Below are 20,987 nucleotides of genomic sequence, written 5' to 3'. Positions count from 1 at the left end.
CACAGATGTCCATTACAAGCACAGTCATGTTAGGAATTTGTAACGTAGCATAATCCAATGAGAGGTTTAGAAGTCATTCTTTCAACTAAATATATGACAGATCAATTGTATCAAATAACTGCCCCTACTAAATATCAAGTTATAGCAGAAATCATTGATTCATTAAAGATACTCTATTCTAGCTCTCACATACAAATCTGTTCATTTAGCATATATTCACTGACTGCCCTCTATATGGCAAGACAGTGAAAATAAACAGAAAACATGGTCACTGCCTTCGAAGAGTTCCTATCCCAGTAAAGGAGGGAGAGAGAGAAATGTACCAACACTGCAAAACACTGTAATTACTGCTCTAATAGAAGCAAACAGATGTGAGTACAAAAATTTTGTGGTGGCCCAAGAGAGGGAACTGCTAATCTACTTGGCAAAGGGGAATGGGGAGGGATCTTTAGGAAGATGCTACTTCTCACGGTAATAAAGCTTGGCAATGGCAGAGCCTTCATTCAAATTTAGATCTCTGGATTTCCAGGTAGTATTCATTTTGCTACGCTGTTCCCTAACAGACTGATCAAAGATCACTAATACTATTAGCTACAGCACACATGCATATGAGTAAGATTTAATTTAAGCAGTATTTTGAGCAGTGTCTTGCTAACAATTACCTACTACACAGAATGAAGACCTTTCCAACAAGTCAGACTTTATACCTAAAGCACTTAACACTCATACATATCCATACTGTGATATGCATATGTGTGTGTACATACAGTTTCACACAGAAGTTAATAGATATCGATAGCTAGTGATAAGTATTATTTCAAAGCTACAAGTCCAATTCTGTTTATTTACAATCACTTTGGTGCTGAAAGCTTATTAACTAACCAGCCGTTAGACTATGCTGCTGCAAAACCATTATTCCAGCAGGATGCTCTACTTGGATTGGAACCAAAGATGAATCTTCATTATCACCTTCTTTCTTATTAACAAAAAAACATTTCAGAGGGATTACCTGGCTTAATCAGCTAATTCAATACATAACTAACTTGGCTACTTAGATTATTCAAATATACTACCCTCCTCAAAGGTATGCAAAGAAAGCAATTAAAACCTCTGATGCTATGTGTGACAGGTAGGAAGTAAGTACTAGAGCACACCACATGTCAATTCCCATCAGGTGGCAAAAGACTAAGTTTGGCACTGCAATGAATAACTCTTACTCTTCCACACAACTGAAAATACTGCAGTAATTTAGAGCCTCAAATTGGCTTTAAAGAAAGAATGACACAGTATTCAGGCTCAGAGATAATAGCAATAATAATAGTTAAAGATCAGTGGACACTGTCACCCAAACAATCTTAAATGAGAAGACACAGCTTGTGCCCAAGTCTTGGTATTCTCAAAGCCCCTTTAACAGGGTGTGGTGGCTCACACCTGTAATCCCAGCACTTTGGGAGGCCGAGGAGGGTGGATCATTTGAGGTCAGGAGTTAGAGAGCAGCCTGGCCAACATGGTGAAACTTCGTCTCTATTTGAAAATACAAAAATTAGCCAGACATGGTGGCACATGCCTGTAGTCTCAGTCATTCAGGAGGCTGAGGCAGGAGAATCCCTTAAGCCCAGGAGGTAGAGGTTGCAGTGAGTCGACATGGCACCAGGCATGCCAGCCTGGGTGACAGAGTGAGATCAGTCTCAAAAAAAAAAAAAAAAAAAAAAATAGAATGGACTTTAAGATAATATGAAAATTTTTGTTAAAGTGAAGCATCTATCCTCCCAGAATCAGGTATTCTTCACAGAGGTTATATCTAGCAGCATGCTCTTAGAAATAGAGCTTGTGTCTGATGTTTAAGTGGTGCCAGCCAGGCTCATTCCCCAGTCCCTCAGTTATTTATGCTGCCACATATGTAACTAAAACTTCTCCTGTTATGTCACAAGCCTGGAAAATACACGTTATTATTCCATTATTTTTATCAACTTAAGACCACACAAGTTCTGTTAAAGGGTAAAAAATAACACTATCTTCTTTCTACGTCATGACATGCTAAGATGGAAGAAACCAAAATGCTACTATTTTTCTTCAGGTTATGCTGGTCCTGACAGGCTTTTTTTCCTCCCTGATGAATCCAATAGGCTACTGTTATAAGAAGACATCTAAAGTAATATTTCTTTTCCATATGAGCTAAGCTGACCATTCTATTTCTAAAAGAAGTTATATTACTGTTAAGACCTAAATCACATCAAAATAATCACACTGAGTATAAATAGAAAAACAGAAGATATGTGTACACACACACACACACACACACACATATATATGCATACATGCAAAAGAGCTTATTTTAGGAAAGACTACTGTGATGAAAGCAACTAAAGGCAGCTGAACCATGGTCACAAATTATTTCATTGTGATGAAAAGTGATTCAAAGAACTTCAGAGGTGGGGAAGGGAGTTGGTAAAGGGATTATTAAGAAAAGAGACAAGATTGTTTCTTTAAATTCAATAGTCATATTAGCAATTTATGAACTTGATTATACCTTTGAAACGAACAATAACTCAGTAACAACTCCAATAGAAAGACAGTATATTTTTATGATATGGAATAACCATATTGGCAATTGAGAGATGTAATAAACATGACTCAAAGAAGAAACAATGCATAATAAACATAAGCTGAGTACAATTTCTTATAAGACAAAGTTTTTTTAAAAAACTAATTCAAAAAGCCATGAAAAACCTTCATCATATTAAACCTCATTCTCAGAAAATACAAGGAAAATTCTTGTATTTTCCTCTTCCTCTGTATAGAAATAACAAGAATCTTAGGACTTATAATAATACAATAAAGTAAACTAGGATTGCTAAGTCATTAGTAACATAAGAGACTCATGAAAAAGTGAGCTAATATTCTTCTAGAGTTTTGCATTTGTCATTATGGTTTTTTGGATTGCTTTTCTGGTCATTGATTATTGTCTTTATGTTTAAGAACTTTAGCTTTAAATCTTAAAGAAGTAATTATGTCTTTAAATCTTACATTCAAATACCTTAAAAGATTAAAAGGAATACATGCAATATATACCTCTTCAGACTTCATTTAACTGTATTTATTCAACGGTAGAAACTTTTTTCTGGCGTACAGAGGACAGAGAAATAGTTATTTCCACCTATCTTTCTGTCGTGAGTTAGTCCGGTATTAGCTATAAACAGAAATTGAACAAATTCTTTACAAGTTCTTTGACTCTTTGTTTCTTTAAAATGCAAAAATACAATATATTTTGAAAGCAGTTTTATATCAATTATATAAATATTATTTCATATATTTATTTACATATGTTATGTATATTTAATGTATGTATGTTATACTATTAATTTCTTTGCAAAAACAATCGAATGCATTTCACATGTTGATTTTAGATTTTTGCATACTTTCTAGTATTAAATGTAGCAAACTGCCTTTAACTGCAATTACAACTAACCAAAAATAAGTATGATTTCCACGTATCAGGCTAATACTATAATAAAATATTTTAATGTATTGATTACTAAGTCAATTTTAAAATATCTAAAATAACAAATTTAACATATGTTATAGACAAATGAAAGCTCTGAAAATAACTATAAATTTTACTTTATTCAATTATATAAATGAATTGAAACTTGCATTTCCATAACAGCATCTGAGATGAAATTTGTTGATAAACATTTATTTTCTTTTAATACTTCTTCCTTTCAAATAGGTACAAGACTGATTTGTCTAACCCTGGGTTCTGCTAAGTAGCAACTGTTTTATTCCAAAGATGCAGAATGGCTATCTAATATCTGCTGCAATATCGTCTCCTAGGATACCAACATGAGGTTTCTAGAATTTATGATACATTGTCCTGGATCAACTACTATAACAAAAATTGAAAGTTCTTTATATCTCTGGAAGACCAAGTCTATTGAATTCATCTGGAAATATCAAACAATCACTTTTAGACAGGAATTTACATTTCACTTGTTTTAAAAATCATATACTTCCAGTTGGCAAATGGTCACAATCTGTGTCCAGAAAATAGATAAACAACAACAAAACTCCAAAAGAATAATTTTCATCTTTAGTGTGTTCTAAGAGCAGATTTCTCATTGGAAACAATGCAAGCAAGAGGAGAGTGCAGCAACATCATGAAAGTATTGAATGAAAAACATTCATCATCCTAGAAGTTAAAATCCAATGAAAATAACTTTCCAAAACAAAAATGAACTAAAGACCTCAAAATATATGTGAAAATTAACTCAAAATGGATCACAGACCTAAATGTAGAACCTAAAACTGAAAACTTGTAAAGTAAAATAGGAAATATCTTTGTGACACTGAGGCAAAGATACATTATTAGGTTTGTGGAAAAGTAATTGCAGTTTTTCCCATGGAAAGTAATGGCCGAAACCACAATTACTTTTGCACCAACCTAACAGCTATGACACAAAAAGCACGATCCATCAAAAATGAATCCATTAATATTATATACCCCAAAATTAAGAACTTCTCTTCAAAAGACATCATGAAAAGAACGATAAAACAAGCATCAGCATGGAGTAAAATATTTGCAAGCTGCATTTCTGATAAAATGGCTTGGATCTAGAATACATAAAGAATTCACAAAATGTGATAATTTAAAAAGCTTACTATGTGAGGTTATAAATATGTTAATATGCTTGACTGAAGTAATCATTTCACTATGTAAATATATATGAAAACATTAGGTTTTACATCCTAACTGTAGAAAATGTTTAAAAAGAAATAAAACAGTTGAAAAACTTTTAAAGATATAAAAACAATTTTTTTTAAATGGGCAAAAAATGTGAATAAATGCTTCACCAAAGAAGGTCTACAGAAGTCAATAAAGCATATGAAAAGATGCTTAATAAGTCAACAAGCATATGGGAAGTATTTAATATTATTAGACATTACAGAATTGCAAATTAAAACCACAGTGTGATACTACTAAGCCTTTTAAAACAGTTAAAATGAAAAAGACTGGACCAGTCTTTCGGCTAGGATGGGAAGTGAATAGAATTCTCATCTACTGCTGCTGAGAATGTAAAATGGTATAAGCATTTTGGAAAATAGTTTAGCAGTTTCTTTTTCCTTTTTTTTTTTTTTTTTTTTTTTTTTTTTTTTTTTTTTTTTTTTGAGATGAAGTCTCGCTCTTGTTCCCCAGGCTGAAGCGTAATGGAATGATCTCGGCTCACTGCAACCTACACCACTCAGGCTCAAGCGATTCTCCTGCCTCAGCCTCCCGAGTAGCTGGGACTGCAGGCGCCTGCCACCACACCCGGCTAATTTTTGTATTTTTAGTAGAGACAGGGTTTCACCATGTTGGCCAGGCTGGTCTCAAACTCCTGACCTCAGATGATCCGCCCACCTCAGCCTCCCAAAGTTCTGGGATTACAGGCGTGAGCCACCATGCCTGACCAGCAGTTTCTTAAAAGTTAAATACACAGCTATATGACAAAACTAGTCCATTTCTAGGTATTAATATTTACCCAAGAGAAATGGCAACATAGGTCCACACAAACACTTGTAACATGAATGCTCTACAGCATCCTGATGAGTAACAGCCAAAACCTGGAAATGGCCTAAATTTCCATTAACAGTGAAATGATAAATAATATTTCATGCAATGGCATTTTACTTCAGCAATAACAATAAATGCTTTGTTGATTAATGCAAAAATGTGAATGACTTGAAATAATCTGAGCTTAAAATGTGATATTATATGGCAAAAGGGATTCTTCCAACATCATTAAGGTTACTAATCAGTTGATCTGACTTAATCAAAAGGGAGATTATCCTTGTAGACCTAACTTAATCTCATGAGCCCTTTAGATCTGGGTCTAGCAGTCAGAGACAGAGAAAATCAGGGTTTTGAAACACAAGAAGGTTTTGACACACCCAACTTTGTACACAGAGTGAACCACTTGGTAAGAATCACAGGCAGCCTCCAGAAGCGGAGAGAGGCACCTCAGCTAACAGCCAGCAAGGAAACAGGGACTTCAGTCCAATAACTGCAAAGAATTGGATTTGCCTAACAACCTGAATGAGCTTGAAGAAAGACTCTCAGCTCTAGGTAAGATGACAGTCCTAGCCAACACCTTGATTCCAGTTTTATGAGACCCAGAGCAGAGAATCCAGTCAACCCATATCCAGACTTCTCATCTACAAAACTATGAGCTCATAAATAGTTGTTGTTTTAAGCTGCTAAGTTTGCAGTAACTTGTTTTGCACTAATGAAAACTAATACACATGGTAAAACTATGGTAAAAGAAATACTGTAAAAGTATCAATACCTACTCAGCAGCAGTCTATAGAATGGAAGGAAGTGAAAAGTAGTGGATGCTGTAGAAGTCTCACTAGTTTTGGCACTCACCATGCCAGTACATGACCATAGTAGTGAGAAAAAGAAAAGCAGTTCCTGACAGCTGGGAGCTTGACTGGTACTATCCAATAAGACACAGTGTCCCTCTGTTGATCATGACAGTTTCACAGAACACCAATAGCGGACAAGTCCACTCCATGACAATGACGGATCAAAATAAACACAGGACCACTTGGTGATCACGTATGAACTCAGACAAAAACAAGAACATTGTCTAAACTCCCAAAATGAACAAACATCTCTCTATCTGGGCTAATATAAGAATTACTTCCTTACCAATTACAGTTGTAGCTTCCTTTTGTTCTTCTCTCCTTCAAGCTAAGAATTCTAGGCCGGGAATGAGGGCCCAAGCCTGTAATCCCAGCACTTTGGGAGCACGACGTGGGCAGATCACGAGGTCAGGAGTTCGAGACCAGCCTGACCAACGTGGTGAAACCCCCATCTCTACTAAAAATACAAATTAGCAGGTCGTGGTGGCACATGCCTGTAATCCCAGCTACTCAGGAGGCTGAGGCAGGAAAATCACTTGAACCCAGGAAGCAGAGGTTGTAGTGAGCCAAGATCATGCCACTGCACTCCAGCCTGGAGAACAGAGCGAGACTCCGTCTAAAAAAAAAAAAAAAAAAAGAAGAAGAAGAAGAAAGAATTCTAAAGATACCCAGCCATAGGATGATCTATGTTTCCAGGCAACAGAAAATCCCAGAGCAAATCCCCACTTCCTAGAACCTCTTCCTTTTCCTTATTACCTGACATGAGAACAAATCCTGTAAATTCGTTCTAATACTTGCTTACTGAGATGCCCCACAGTTCCCCCACAGCATGCATCTCATTCACTGCGATGAGTCAATCAACAGAGAGTTCTTCAACCACAGGAGGGCCCCTGGTATCCTACTGACCCTCTGCCTGGGTGCTTTCTCCTAGATTTGCTTGCTGGCATGGGGAAGGGTAGAAATAAACTGTTGGGGAGTTAACAGACTTACAAAAAGTCCTCATTCAATGGGAGGAGGTGGAGAATAATATCCAAGCTTCCTCACCCCTTAAAGGAGATAACTCAGAGGTCCCCAGTGGAACAGGGCCTCAAAATGTATGGATGGGCTTCAATCAACTTGTGCAGGCCAGGTCTTCATAAAGGCTGAACAGGCAAGCCTCCATAACAACGGTTTCAGCACTGACCGAGTGATGAAGTTAAATATTAAAAGCTGAGACAGCCAGTGCCCTTATACAAAGGCTAGAATGTAATGAAAGCCCATCAAGAGTTTTGCCTAGGCCTGTTCTGGGCCTTGAAGCGTGAGGCGATAACGGAGGAATTCTTAACAGGACCCATTTAAGATTAAACAAGTTTTACTGGGGGTCTGAAGAAACTCCCCAGGCCTCCACAAACAAGTTTATTGGGGCTCTGAAGGAACTCCCCAAACCTCCATGATTTGGCAGGAGACATTTAAGGGAATCATCTCAGCATCTGGACCCATTTAGATTAAGTAAATGTACTGAGGCTCCAGAGGAAGGTCTTCAGGACTCAGATCTTAGTTATAGATTTGAAGAAGTTAATCACTTATCACTTTTAGATGAATGTACACTTACATGTAGACATATAGCTTAGAAGGTATATAAGCTCTGGAAAACTGTATAATTTTGAGTTGGTCTGGCAATATCTTACAGGCCTTCTCCCAGTACCTGGTTACAGAAATAAACCCCCTCTTTCCCAGTTCATCTGCATCCTGAAGGAAGCACTAAACATGGAAAGGAATAACTGTTACCAGTCACTGCAAAAACATGCCAAATTGTAAAGACCATTGACGCTAGGAAGAAACTGCATCAACTAACAGGCAAAATAACCAGCTAAAATCATAATGAGAGGATCAAATTAACACATAACAATATTAACCTTAAATGTAAATGGGCTAAATGCCCCCAATTAAAAGACACAGACTAGCAAATTGGATAAAGAGTCAAGACCCATCAGTGTGCTGTATTCAGGAGACCCAACACGTGTAGAGACACACACAGGCTCAAAATAAAGGGATGGAGGAAGATCTACCAAGTGAATGGAAAGCAAAAAAAAAGCAGGGGTTGCAAACCTAGACTCTGATAAAATAGACTTTAAACCAACAAAGATCAAAAGAGACAAAGAAAGACATTACATAATGGTAAAGGGATCAATTCAACAAGAAAAGCTAACTATCCTAAACATATATGCACCCAATAAAGGAGCACCCAGATTCATAAAGCAAGTCCTGAGAGACCTAAAAAGAAACTTAGATTCCCACACAATAATAGTGGGAGATTTTAACACCCCACTGTCAATATTAGACAGATCAATGAGACAGAAAGTCAACAAGGATACCGAGGACTTGAACTCAGCTCTGTCTATCAGGTCTATTAGCAGACCTAATAGACACCTACAGAACTCTCCACCACAAATCAAGAGAATGTACATTCTTCTCAGCACCACATTGCACTTATTCCAAAATTGACCACATAGTTGGAAGTAAAGCACTCCTCAGCAAATGTAAAAGAATAGAAATCACAATAAACTGTCTCTCAGACCACAGTGCAATCAAATTGGAACTCAAGATTAAGAAACTCACTCAAAACTGCACAACTGCATGGAAATTGAACAACCTGCTCCTGAATGACTACTGGGTAAAAAACGAAAAGAAGGCAGAAATAAAGATGTTATTTGAAACCAATGAGAACAAAGACACAACGTACCAGAATCTCTGGGACACAATTAAAGAAGTGTGTAGAGGGAAATTTATAGCACTAAATGCCCACAAGAGAAAGCAGGAAACATCTAAAATCGACACCCTAACATCACAATTAAAAGAACTAGAGAAGCAAGAGCAAACACATTCAAAAGCTAGCAGAAGGCAAGAAATAACTAAGATCAGAGCAGAACTGAAGGAGATAGAGACACAAAAACCCCTTCAAAAAATCAACGAATCCAGGAGCTGGTATTTTGAAAAGATCAACAAAATTGATAGACCACTAGCAAGACTAATACAGAAGAAAAGAGAGAAGAAGCAAATAGATGCAATAAAAAATGATAAAGGGGATATCACCACTGATCCCACAGAAATACAAACTACCATCAGAGAATACTATAAACACCTCTATGCAAATATACTACAAAATCTAGAAGAAATGGATACATTCCTGGACACATACACCCTCCCAAGACTAAACCAGGAAGAAATTGAATCTCTGAATACACCAATAACAGGCTCTGAAATTGAGGCAATAATTAATAGCCTATCAACCAAAAAAATTCCAGGACCAGATGGATTCACACCTGAATTCTACCAGAGGTACAAAGAGAAGCTGGTACCATCCCTTCTGAAACTATTCTAATCAATAGAAAAAGAGGGAATCCTCCCTAACTCATTTTATGAGGCCAGCATCATCCTGATACCAAAGCCTGGCAGAGATATAACCAAAAAAAAGAGAATTTTGGAGTAATATCCCTGATGAACATCAACACGAAAATCCTCAGTAAAACACTGGCAAACCAAATCCAGCAGCACATCAAACAGTTTATTCACCACGATCAAGTTAGATTCATCCCTGGGATACAAGACTGGTTCAACATATGCAAATCAATAAACGTAATCCATCACATAAACAGAACCAGAGACAAAAACCATATGATTATCTCAATAGATGCAGAAAAGGCCTTTGACAAAATTCATCAGCCCTTCATGCTAAAAACTCTCAATAAACTAAGTATTGATGGAACGTATCTCAAAATAATAAGAGCTATTTATGACAAACCCACAGCCAATATCATACTGAATGGGCAAAAACTAGAAGTATTCCCTTTGAAAACTGGCACAAGACCGGGATGCCCTCTCTCACCACTCCTATTCAACATAGTGTTGGAAGTTCTGGCCAAGCCAATCAGACAAGAGAAAGAAATAAAGGGTATTCAATTAGGAAAAGAGGAAGTCAAATTGTCCCTGTTTGCAGATGACATGATTGTACATTTAGAAAACCCAATCGTCTCAGCCCAAAATCTCCTTAAGCTGATAAGCAACTTCACCAAAGTTTCAGGATACAAAATCAATGGCAAAAATCACAAGCATTCTTATACACAAATAACAGACTAACAGAGAGCCAAATCATGAGTGAACTCCTATTCACAAATACCTAGGAATCCAACTTACAAGGGATATGAAGGACCTCTTCAAGGAGAACTACAAATCACTGCTCAATGAAATAAAAGAGGACACAAACAAATGGAAGAACATTCCATGCTCATGGATAGGAAGAATCAATATCGTGAAAATGGCCATACTGCCCAAGGTAATTTACAGATTCAATGCCATCCCCATTAAGCTACCAATGACTTTCTTCACAGAATTGGAAAAAACTACTTTAAAGTTCACATGGAACCAAAAAAGAGCCTGCATTGCCAAGACAATCCTACGCAAAAAGAACAAAGCTGGAGGCATCATGCTACCTGACTTCAAACTATACTACAAGGCTACCACAACCAAAACAGCATGGTATTGGTACCAAAACAGAGATACAGACCAATGGAACAGAACAGAGGCCTCAGAAATAACACCACACATCTACAACCATCTGATCTTTCACAAACCTCACAAAAACAAGTGATGGGGAAAGGATTCCCTATTTAATAAGTGGTGCTGGGAAAACTGGCTAGCCATATGTAGAAAGCTGAAACTGGATCCCTTCCTTACACCTCACACAAAAATTAATTCAAGATACATTAAAGACTTAAATGTTAGACATAAAAACCATAAAAATTCTAGAAGAAAATCTAGGCAATATCGTTCAGGACATAGGCATGTGCATGGGCTTCATGACTAAAACACCAAAACCAATGGCAACAAAAGCCAAAATAGACAAATGGGATCTAATTAAACTAAAGAGCTTCTGCACAGCAAAAGAAACTACCACATCAGAGTGAACAGGCAACCTACAGAATGGGAGAAATTTTTTGCAATCTACCCATCTGACAAAGGGCTAATATCCAGAACCTACAACGAACTCAAACAACTTTACAAGAAAAAAATCAAACAACTCCATCGAAAAGTGGGCAAAGGATATGAACAGACACTTTTCAAAAGAAGACATTTATGCAGCCAACAGACACATGAAAAAATGCTCATCATCACTCGCCATCAGAGAAATGCAAATCAAAACCACAATGAGATACCATCTCACACCAGTTAGAATGGCTATCATTAACAAGTCAGGAAACAACAGGTGCTGGAGAAGATGTGGAGAAACAGGAACACTTTTACACTGTTGGTGGGAGTATAAATTAGTTCAACCATTGTGGAAGACAGTGTGGTGATTCCTCAAGGATCTAGAACTAGAAATACCATTTGACCCAGCCATCCCATTACTGGGTATATACCCAAAGGATTATAAATCACGCTACTATAAAGACATATGCACACATATGTTTACTGCATCACTATTCACAATAGCAAAGACTTGAAACCAACCCAAATGTCCATCAATGATAGACTGGATTAAGAAAATGTGGCACATATACACCATGGAATACTATGCAGCCATAATAAAGGATGAGTTCATGTCCTTTGTAGGGACACGGATGAAGCTGGAAACTATCATTCTCAGCAAACTATTGCAAGGACAGAAAACTAAACACCACATGTTCTCCCTCATAGGTGGGAATTGAACAATGAGAACACTTGGACACAGGGAGGGGAATATGACACACTGGGGCCTGTCGTGGGGTGGGGGGATGGGGGAGGGATAGCATTAGGAGAAATACCTAATGTAAATGATGAGTTAATGGGTGCAGCAAACCAACATGGCACATGTATACTTATGTAACAAACCTGCATATTGTGCACATGTACCCTAGAACTTAAAGTATAATAAAAAAAAAAAAAAGGAGATTATCCTGGATTATCTGAGCGAGCCCAGTATAATCACAAGGATCTTTAAAATGTGTAAGAGGAGGTGAAAAAGTCAGTACACACTGAAGCCATGTGAGAAAGACTCAAACAGCTTTGCTGGCTTTGAAAATGGAAGGGGACAACAAGCCAAGGAATGGGGACAACCTCTAGAAGATGGAGAAAGCAAGAATATGAACTCTCCCCTAGAGCCCTTAGAAAGTGATATATGAGTTAAGGTACCACTTAGGCAGATAGTAAGGGTATGGGAGTCCTCGGTAAGGCTTTTCTTTTTAATGAAAAGCAGCCCCAAATCATTTTCTAACAAAGATCAGCCTGTAAAGTTGAGCCATAGACAGAATAGACAAGCAAGCTGGGAGCTTCCATGGGTGAATGCCATCAGGAACTAGGGACTAGTGACATGTTCAAGATGGCGGCTCCATCTACCCTTCTCTGCCATCCATGTGTACAGTAAGGAGCAGACAAGATGGCACTGGCCAAGGGGAGAGTTCATTTGCATAATAAGATTAGGGTGGGGCAACCAGCCTTCCCCTTGTGCTATGTAAACATCATACCTGATTGAACCAATCTGTGAGCCCTACATAAATCAGACACCACCTCCTCAAGCCGGATTATAAAATCTGGCACGTTCACTGCCAGTTCGTCCTTTCTGCTCAGAAGAACCCTCTCCATAGAAAGAGAGCTGTTTTTCCTTCTCTTTTCTTCTGCCTACTAAGCCTCCACCCCTAAACTCTTTGTGAGTGTCTGTGTCCTTAATTTTCCTGGTGTGAGACTACAAACCCCGGATATATATCCCAGATAACTTAGCTGCTTCAAGAGGAATGAAGCACTGTTGACCATTTGATTGTATCCCAATGAGGCTCATTATGTTTGTATGTAATGTATGTATGTATGTATTTAGTAGAGATGGCGTCTCTCTATGTCACTCAGGCTGGTCTCGAACTCTTGTCCTCCAGCTATCCTCCCACCTCAGCCTCCCAAAGCTCTAGGATTATAGGCATGAGCCACTGTACCCAGCTAAGACCCACTTTGAAATTCTGTCCTATAGAATTGTAAAATTAAAAAACTGTGCTGTTTTCAAGCCACTAAGCTTGTGGTAATTTGTTATAGCAGCAATAGAAAGCTAATACAGTTACTTATATGCACAAGATGGACCAAAGTGTACTAATACAAGTTAAACATCCCTAATGTTTTCAGAAATCTGAAATCTGAATTGCTCCAAAATCCAAAACTTTCGAGCACTGACATAATATCACAAGTGGGAAATTCCACACATAAGTACTTAACACAAACTTTGTTTCATGTACAAAGTTATTAAAAATATTGTTTAAAATTACCTTCAGGCTATGTGTATAAGGTATTTATAAGGCATAAATGAATTTTGCATTTAGACTTGGGCCCAAGCCTCAAGATATCTTATTATGTATATGCAAATATTTCAAAATTTTAAAAAAAATCTAAAATCTGTGAAACACTTCTGGTCCCACACATTTCATATAAGGGATACTCAAACTCTAGAACGGATGGGAAAAAAGAAATAGTGATAACAAATAATGAGACTTTTATTGACAGGAAAAGAAAGGAGGAAGGAAAATACTGCCTCGTGAAAGAAACCAAGTTCACGCTTAGGATGACTACAGGGTTATATCACTGCATCCAATGTCTAACAAGCAGTCTGAAAAATGAGAATAAAGCATAGGTGAGTAGTTAATTACACAGATATAAATGTAGGGGACAAGTCTGTAATCTTAAATTAAATTGATTTCCTAAAGAGGAGTTTATACAAGAGATCAGGAAAACAGACTGAAACATGAACATTTTGAGGACAGGACAAGGAACAGTGAGGTAGGAGAACCAGTCAGTGCAGTAGTACAGAAGTCAAGAAAGAACGAAGTTGCAAAATGCAGCTGGTTCTCAAAAGTTCTAATTGCAGCCATAAAGAACAGGCCTAATAAATGTTTATTTAGGTTGAACAATTAGTGTCATAAACCCTTCAAGACTTCACAGTAGAGGAGTGGAGGAAGTTAAATGCTTATCTTATGTAAAAACAGGCCTTAGCAGTTCCCACCCACTCGCTCCTATGCTCCTACGTCCCTGTGTCCCTGCGAGCCATCTTTATTTTTACTCCACACCCACCTGGCCACAGAATTTAGCCTTCTTTAAATTCATCTGAAATAATGCACCTATGCAGGGGAATTAACGAACAATGCAGATTTACTGAAGCTTTTTAAGAATATGAAGTGGTGGAATTATAAATCACAGCCTCCATAAAACAACTTAAAGACTCCAGTTAGATACAGAACCTATAGTCTCCCAAAAGCTCCCTTCTCAGCCAAACCACACTGGTGATTCTCTTTATTCTCTCTCTCCTTTGTTCTTTCTTTCTTTCCTTTTTTTTTTTTTTTTTTTTTTTTTTTTTGAGACAGGGTCTTACTCTGTCACCCAGGCTGGAGTGCAGTGGTGTGATCTGGGATCACTGCAACCTCCACCTCCCAAGCTCGAAGGATCCTCCCACCTCAGTCTCCTGAGTAGCTGGCACTACAAGCATGCACCACCATACTCAGCTAATTTTTGTTTTGCTTGTTTGTTTGTTTTCTAGAGGCAGGGTTTTGCCATGTTACCCAGACTGGTCTTAAACTCCTGGACTCAAGAGATCTGCCTGCCTTGACCTTCCAAAGTGCTGGGATTACAGGCAATGTGAGCCACTGCGCTCAGCCTGGATTTTCTCTAGCATTTTAAACTCCATCACCTCCAAATGGTGAACAAGAATTAAAGTGCTCTAAAATTCCATTGTCCCGAGTGGTAGATAGTAGTCATATGTGCTACTGAGCACTTGAAATGCAGCTGGACCAAACCAAAATGTGCTGGAAGTATGAAATACACACTGGATTTCCAAGATTTGTATAAAAAAAGGACGTTAAGGTATCTCATTAACAACTTGTTATACTGACTGCATGTTGAAATGATAATATTTTGGTTATACTAAGTTAAATAAATATATTATTAAAATTAATTTCACCTTTTTTTTTTTTTTTTTTTTTTTTGAGACAGAGACTCGGTCTGTTGCCCAGGTTGTCTCAGCTCACTGCAACCTCTGCCTTGCTGGTTCAAGCCATTCTCCTGCCTCAGTCTCCTGAGCAGCTGGGATTACAGGCACCCACCACCACACCCTGCTAAATTTTTTTATTTTTAGTAGAGATGAGGTTTCACCATGTTGGCCAGGCTGGTCTTGAACTCCTGACCTCAAGTGATCCACCTGCCTTGGCCTCCCAAAGTGCTGGGATTAGAGGTGTAAGCCACCATACCTGGCCTCATTTCACCTTTTTAATATAGCTAGCAGAAAATTTAAAGTAGCCTCCAAGGCTTATATTATATTCCTATTAGACAGCACTGTTCTGGAAGTAAAAAGAACTTCATGTTAATAAGACTAACCCTCCATGGAAGGCAGTTTAAGAATAATCTTCTAAGAGGCTAATCAAATTACTTCTTACAAAAAGAAAACAAAACACAGAAACTTTGACCCAAAAGGGATTTAAAAGCCAGGTGTTAAACGAGCAAAATATTTCTCCATCTCATTACATATTCTACCTCTTTATGAAGAATTTTGCCCCATGCCAATTATCAGTACTGGGAAAGAAGAGGAGTCAGGGCTGGTGTCCAGGTGGCCCAGTTCTGTGAACCTCTATCCATTTAGGAGATAGCAGAGAAAAGCTGATAGCCCTGGAAGTCAAGCAACCTACAGCGGAACTGAATCTATAACCATAGCCTCATTAGCACAGCCTATAGCTCCCATTGCATCCTGTAGTTAATTCCCTTATCATTAACAGAAATCACACTGTAATTACTTGTGTAATTAATTATCTCCACCACACAAGGCTGTGAGCTTTGTGAGGGCAGGGATCCATATCTGTCTTGTCATCCACATATCCACAATACACAGCAGCATGCAGAATAAGTGCTCAATAAGTATTTATTAAATGGATATTTAATGAAAATCAAATAAACTAGTTTTTCTGCTCAGTGCATCTGGAACCATATCTCTATCAATGAACTTCCTAGTTTGAAAATGCTATATAACCTATTCCTTATGGAAGAGCTAGAAAAGTGACAACTGATGACTATATATAAATGGATGATTCCAATGATAGTAGATGATATTAATAAGTATATCAATAGCTAACTTTTTCTAAGTGTTTGTCAGGTAATAGGTGTTGTGCTAACCATTTAACCATCTTTAAACGTCTTTCACTTACTCATCACCACAATTTACCGCGTAGATACTACTGTCATTCCCATTTCACAGATGGGGAGATTGAGACTTAGAGAATTTAAGCAATTTGCACAAAGACACTCAAAGAGCAAGGGATGGTGCAAGGATTTAAATTTAATCTGACACTAGAACCTGAGGTTTAACTATGCAAGATGATTCTTCACAGACACATGACTAAGTAACACCAATTGACACAAACGACATTGTTGATCACTCCTTCCTCCTTTAAACAGTGTCTTCACCTGGCTTTTAGAAGACTATACATTCCTGGACCCATCCCATGTCAATAGCTGCTTCTTCTAAGTCTACACTATTGGTTTCTCTTTCTCTGTTTCGCAAGTCACAAGACTTGATTATCTAGGACATCCTAAAATACACAAAAAACACGTCCCAAAAATTGCCCCTGGGAAATGGAAGGCAGGCATTTATCCACAGGTGCCCATTCCCCATTGGTGGATCATTGCCTGGGGGTGTTAACTCCACCAAACTTTCCAAGGGCCAGGGGGGTGTGTGTGTGTGTGTGTGTGTGTGTGTGTGTGTGTCACGAGTGATGGCATCTCAACCCTATCTGAGCACTGTTCCTGAACAGGAGACTTGCTGATGTTCACAAAACAATGTCACTGTTCTATCAGGCCAATTGCCTCCAGCTGACACAATATACGGTAGGAGGAGTGGAATCCCATGGTCATGTGTCATTGTCACACTTCTTTTACCATAAAGTGTATCCTTCAGTTGGAGGCAATACTTCAGAAAATCATGTGTTTGGGCTGGGTGTGGTGGCTCACGCCTGTAATTGCACCATTTTAGGAGGCTGAGGTGGACAGATCACTTGAGGTCAGGAGTTCACAACCAGCCTGGCCACCATGGTGAAACTGTGTCTCTACCAAAAATACAAAAAAATTAGCCAGGTGTGGTGGCGGGCGCTTGTAATTCCAGCTACTCGGGAGGCTGAGGCAGGAGAATGGCTTGAACCTGGGAGGCAGAGGTTGCAGTGAACTAAGATTGTACCATTGCACTCAAGCCTGGGCAACAGAGTGAGCCTCTGTGTCAAGGAAGGAAGGAAGGAAGGAAGGAAGGAAGGAAGGAAGGAAGGAAGGAAGGAAGGAAGGAAGGAAGGAAGGAAGGGAGGGAGGGAGGGAGGGAGGGAGGGAGGGAGGGAGGGAGGGAAGGAGGGAGGGGAAGAGAGAGAGAGAGAGAGAGAGAAAGAAAGAGAGAGAGAAAAGAAAAGAAAAGAAAAGAAAGAGGGAGCGAGAGAGGGAGGGAGGGAGGAAGAAAGAAAGAAAGAAAGAAAGAAAGAAAGAAAGTCAGTCAACCATGTGTTTGTAACTCCATTAGATAATGGCATTGGCAGAAGCACCGTGAACAAGACCAGTCACATCAAGAGAAGTGTCAGTTCCGTAAGTACAAACCACGACTCTCTCCAGGAAGGAAGGACTTTTGTGTAATCAGTCGAGCAACTGTCTGCTCTCTTTATGGAATTTACCATCAATCTTTGCTGCTGATGGGCTAGACATCCAAAGAGGCAGTAGTCATATCAGCTTTAGTAACAAAGAGCCTTAATTGTTAGGTCATGCACATGTCCTCCCCTTAATATCACTAAGAAAGTCCTTGTCTTCTGACTGCAAAGTAACCCACTTCCAGAGTTCTGAGGAGCTGCATTCTAGACTTTCTTCTTACATCAAATTTCTTAGCTTGGTTTCCCTCAAAACCTGAGACAACTACTTATGTGGGGACAGGTAATTTGGGCTGTGATCCTAGTGAGAAACAATGAGAGAATGGAAGGGAGAATATAGACACAATACAAGAATGTGTTATGGAAGTTGCTGTGGTGAGAAACCGGAATTCAATTTCACTGGGACTTTTTGAAAAACACACAGAATGGTCTACAAAACTATCTCGCTCAAGCGTAAGAAGCAGGAGAATTTATCCATCAGCGACTGTCACCCCTTGGTTGAAGGGCCCCAGATGTGTTGACTTACCAGCACTTCAAAGCTGTGCAGGGCAGGAGCTGAGAGAGCGACTGCTGGAATCTGTGAAGTCCGAAGAACCTCAGGGAAGAAAGAGGCCTGGTAAATGTGGGAGAGGAGAAGCTGTCAGGGAGAAGAATGTGGAAGATTGCATGAAACTGTCCCCCCACAACCAAGTCAGAAATGAGAGGTGATGCTCAGAAAATGTGAGTCAAGACACCAAAGGTTTCTGACACTACAGGATTATTAATTTCTTAAATATTTAAAACCAATTCATACGGCCAGGTGCGGTGGCTCACACCTATAATCCTAGCACTTTGGGAGGCCGAGTGGGTGGATCACTTGAGGTCAGGAGTTTGAGACCAGCCTGGCCAATATGGTGAAACCCCATCTCTACTAAAAATACAAAAATTAGCTGGGCATGGTGACAGGCGCCTATAATCCCAGCTACTTGGGAGGCTGAGACAGGAGAATCGCTTGAACCCAGAAGGCAGAGGTTGCAGTGAGCCGAGATGCGCCACTGCACTCCAGCCTTAGCAACAGAGTGAGCCGCTGCCTCAATCAATCAATCAATCAATCAGTAAAAAATCAATTCATAGCTGCAAGTCTTTTTTTTTTACCGCATGGTTATCACAGGAGTAAATGAGAAGTATCGTAAGAGAGTCGATATTTATTAAACACCTACTCTGTAATAAGGACTACTCCACATAGTCTCTCGTACATTTCACATTTGACATGTAAAAGTATTTCACTGACGTGGTAGTCAGAGAAGAGCCAGGTGACATTTGAGCAGTGACTGGAAAACAATGAGGAAGCAAGCTCTGTGGACATCTGAGAGGGCAGTGTTCCATGCAGAAGGAACAATAGCTACAAAGCACTGATGCTCGCTGTGCTTGGAGACAATGAGGAAAGCTCCACAGTGTAGTTTGAATGTGACCCCTCAAGAACAAGTTCAGTCTTAAAAGTCAGAATAAGAATTTTGAACTTTAATGTGCTGGTAAGCCACTAAAAGATTCTGCACAGAGGAGTGGCATATTCAAGTTCTAACAGGATCACTGTAGCTGCTGAAGGCAACTATGTAGAGAAATAAAGGGAATGTAAAAAGCTATGCTCACAGCTACTGCAGTGGTCCAGGCATGAGCAGATGGTACCTTGTAACACCTCTTGGACCTTAAGTTGTTTTATACTGCCATTTACTTTCTCATGGAAACCCCAAATTTCTTCAGGGCAGGAAGCTCATACGCATAGTTTATGAATATGACCTATACATATGCCCATTTAATAGATGCTTGATAAATAACCATCATATTAATGGCTAACAGTAGTACTAAATCCACATTATACAGTGACGATATGGCATCACTGAAAGGTTTTGTCATTTACTATCGCTTGAGGAAATTTAAGTTCTCTAAGCCTCAATTTCAACATTCCTAAATGTTGCTAACACCAGCCTAACAAGGTTGGCAAGTATTAAATGAAAATGTCTACCCAGACCTTTTTTTCTCACCACCAAAGTAGGTGCCCTGCTTTATTACAAACTCTCAATCCCAATACAAGACACAAATGCCACCCTTTCTGAAGAGTGCCTATAAAATTTTAAAAGTTGTACATAACTGACTGGATTCTAACATATATATTAATCCAATCTATCCCTTTCTGGTATCCAAGGCATGCTTTCAAAAATTGTCCATCTTCGTTACAGTAATATTTTCCTTAAGTGTTCTCTGAAAACAGCTCATCCCCAAACCGTCTTGGATTTTACATTATTACATCTCAGTAGTGATAGATGTGGCCCTAAATGCGGGGAAAACGTTTACAAAAATTTTGATGGCTGGTCCTCAAGCTTTGAGATTTACCTTCCAAGAATTAAGCAGCACTATCAAAACAATGCTGGCAACATTTTTATGAGGTTGCAAGGACCACGGTTGCTGCAGCTACAGGATGAGTAATAACGTCAGAAGCAACACAAGTTTTACTTCGGCCCATCTTCACCGGAGAAGCCCGTGTGAATCCGGCAAACACATAAAAACAGGTACTGTGACTTTGCCGTATCTCATTTACATCAAGTAGCAAGAATAAGGAAGTCAAGGATTTTGAAATCTGGCTCCAACATTCTCCACTTGGTCGCGTTCAAATCTCAGCCCATGGCCGCTGACGTAAAGTCGCCACTCGTGGGCACCACGGGCTCGGGGGTAGCCGGCAGCTGAAATCCGGGGGACTTCAGAGGCTTGGAAGCCAGGAGCAGGCAGAGCGCCGATGGGATAACGAGATTTTCCAGCAGATCGGCGCTCACCGCCCTACTCCATTTCAGCGGGTAGAGGTAAGGGCTGAAAGGTGACCCTCGCACCGCCGGGCCACCTTGGCAGTGCCTGCCTTGCGTCTCTACCCGATAGAGCATGCGCGGGAGGTAACGGCGCACAAGC

General features: G+C 39.2%; 1 long non-coding RNA gene across 5 annotated transcripts in view; it reads right to left on the bottom strand.

Annotated features, from left to right (window-relative positions):
* Window positions 1–20,947, bottom strand: part of LOC140708818 (uncharacterized) — a 357,070-nt gene extending 336,123 nt beyond the window's left edge. For all 5 annotated transcript variants that reach the window (XR_012089023.1, XR_012089025.1, XR_012089024.1 and 2 more), the window contains exons 1-2: window positions 20,421–20,947; window positions 18,577–18,663 (exon numbers count right to left, since the gene is read on the bottom strand). This is a non-coding gene — a long non-coding RNA (uncharacterized lncRNA). The remainder of the gene's footprint in view (window positions 1–18,576; window positions 18,664–20,420) is intronic.
* Window positions 20,948–20,987: the final 40 nt, after the last annotated feature.

The sequence above is a fragment of the Chlorocebus sabaeus genome, chromosome 17, assembly GCF_047675955.1.
Source record: "Chlorocebus sabaeus isolate Y175 chromosome 17, mChlSab1.0.hap1, whole genome shotgun sequence".
Taxonomy (NCBI): domain Eukaryota; kingdom Metazoa; phylum Chordata; class Mammalia; order Primates; family Cercopithecidae; genus Chlorocebus; species Chlorocebus sabaeus.
This window is presented reverse-complemented; position numbering and strand designations above follow the sequence as displayed.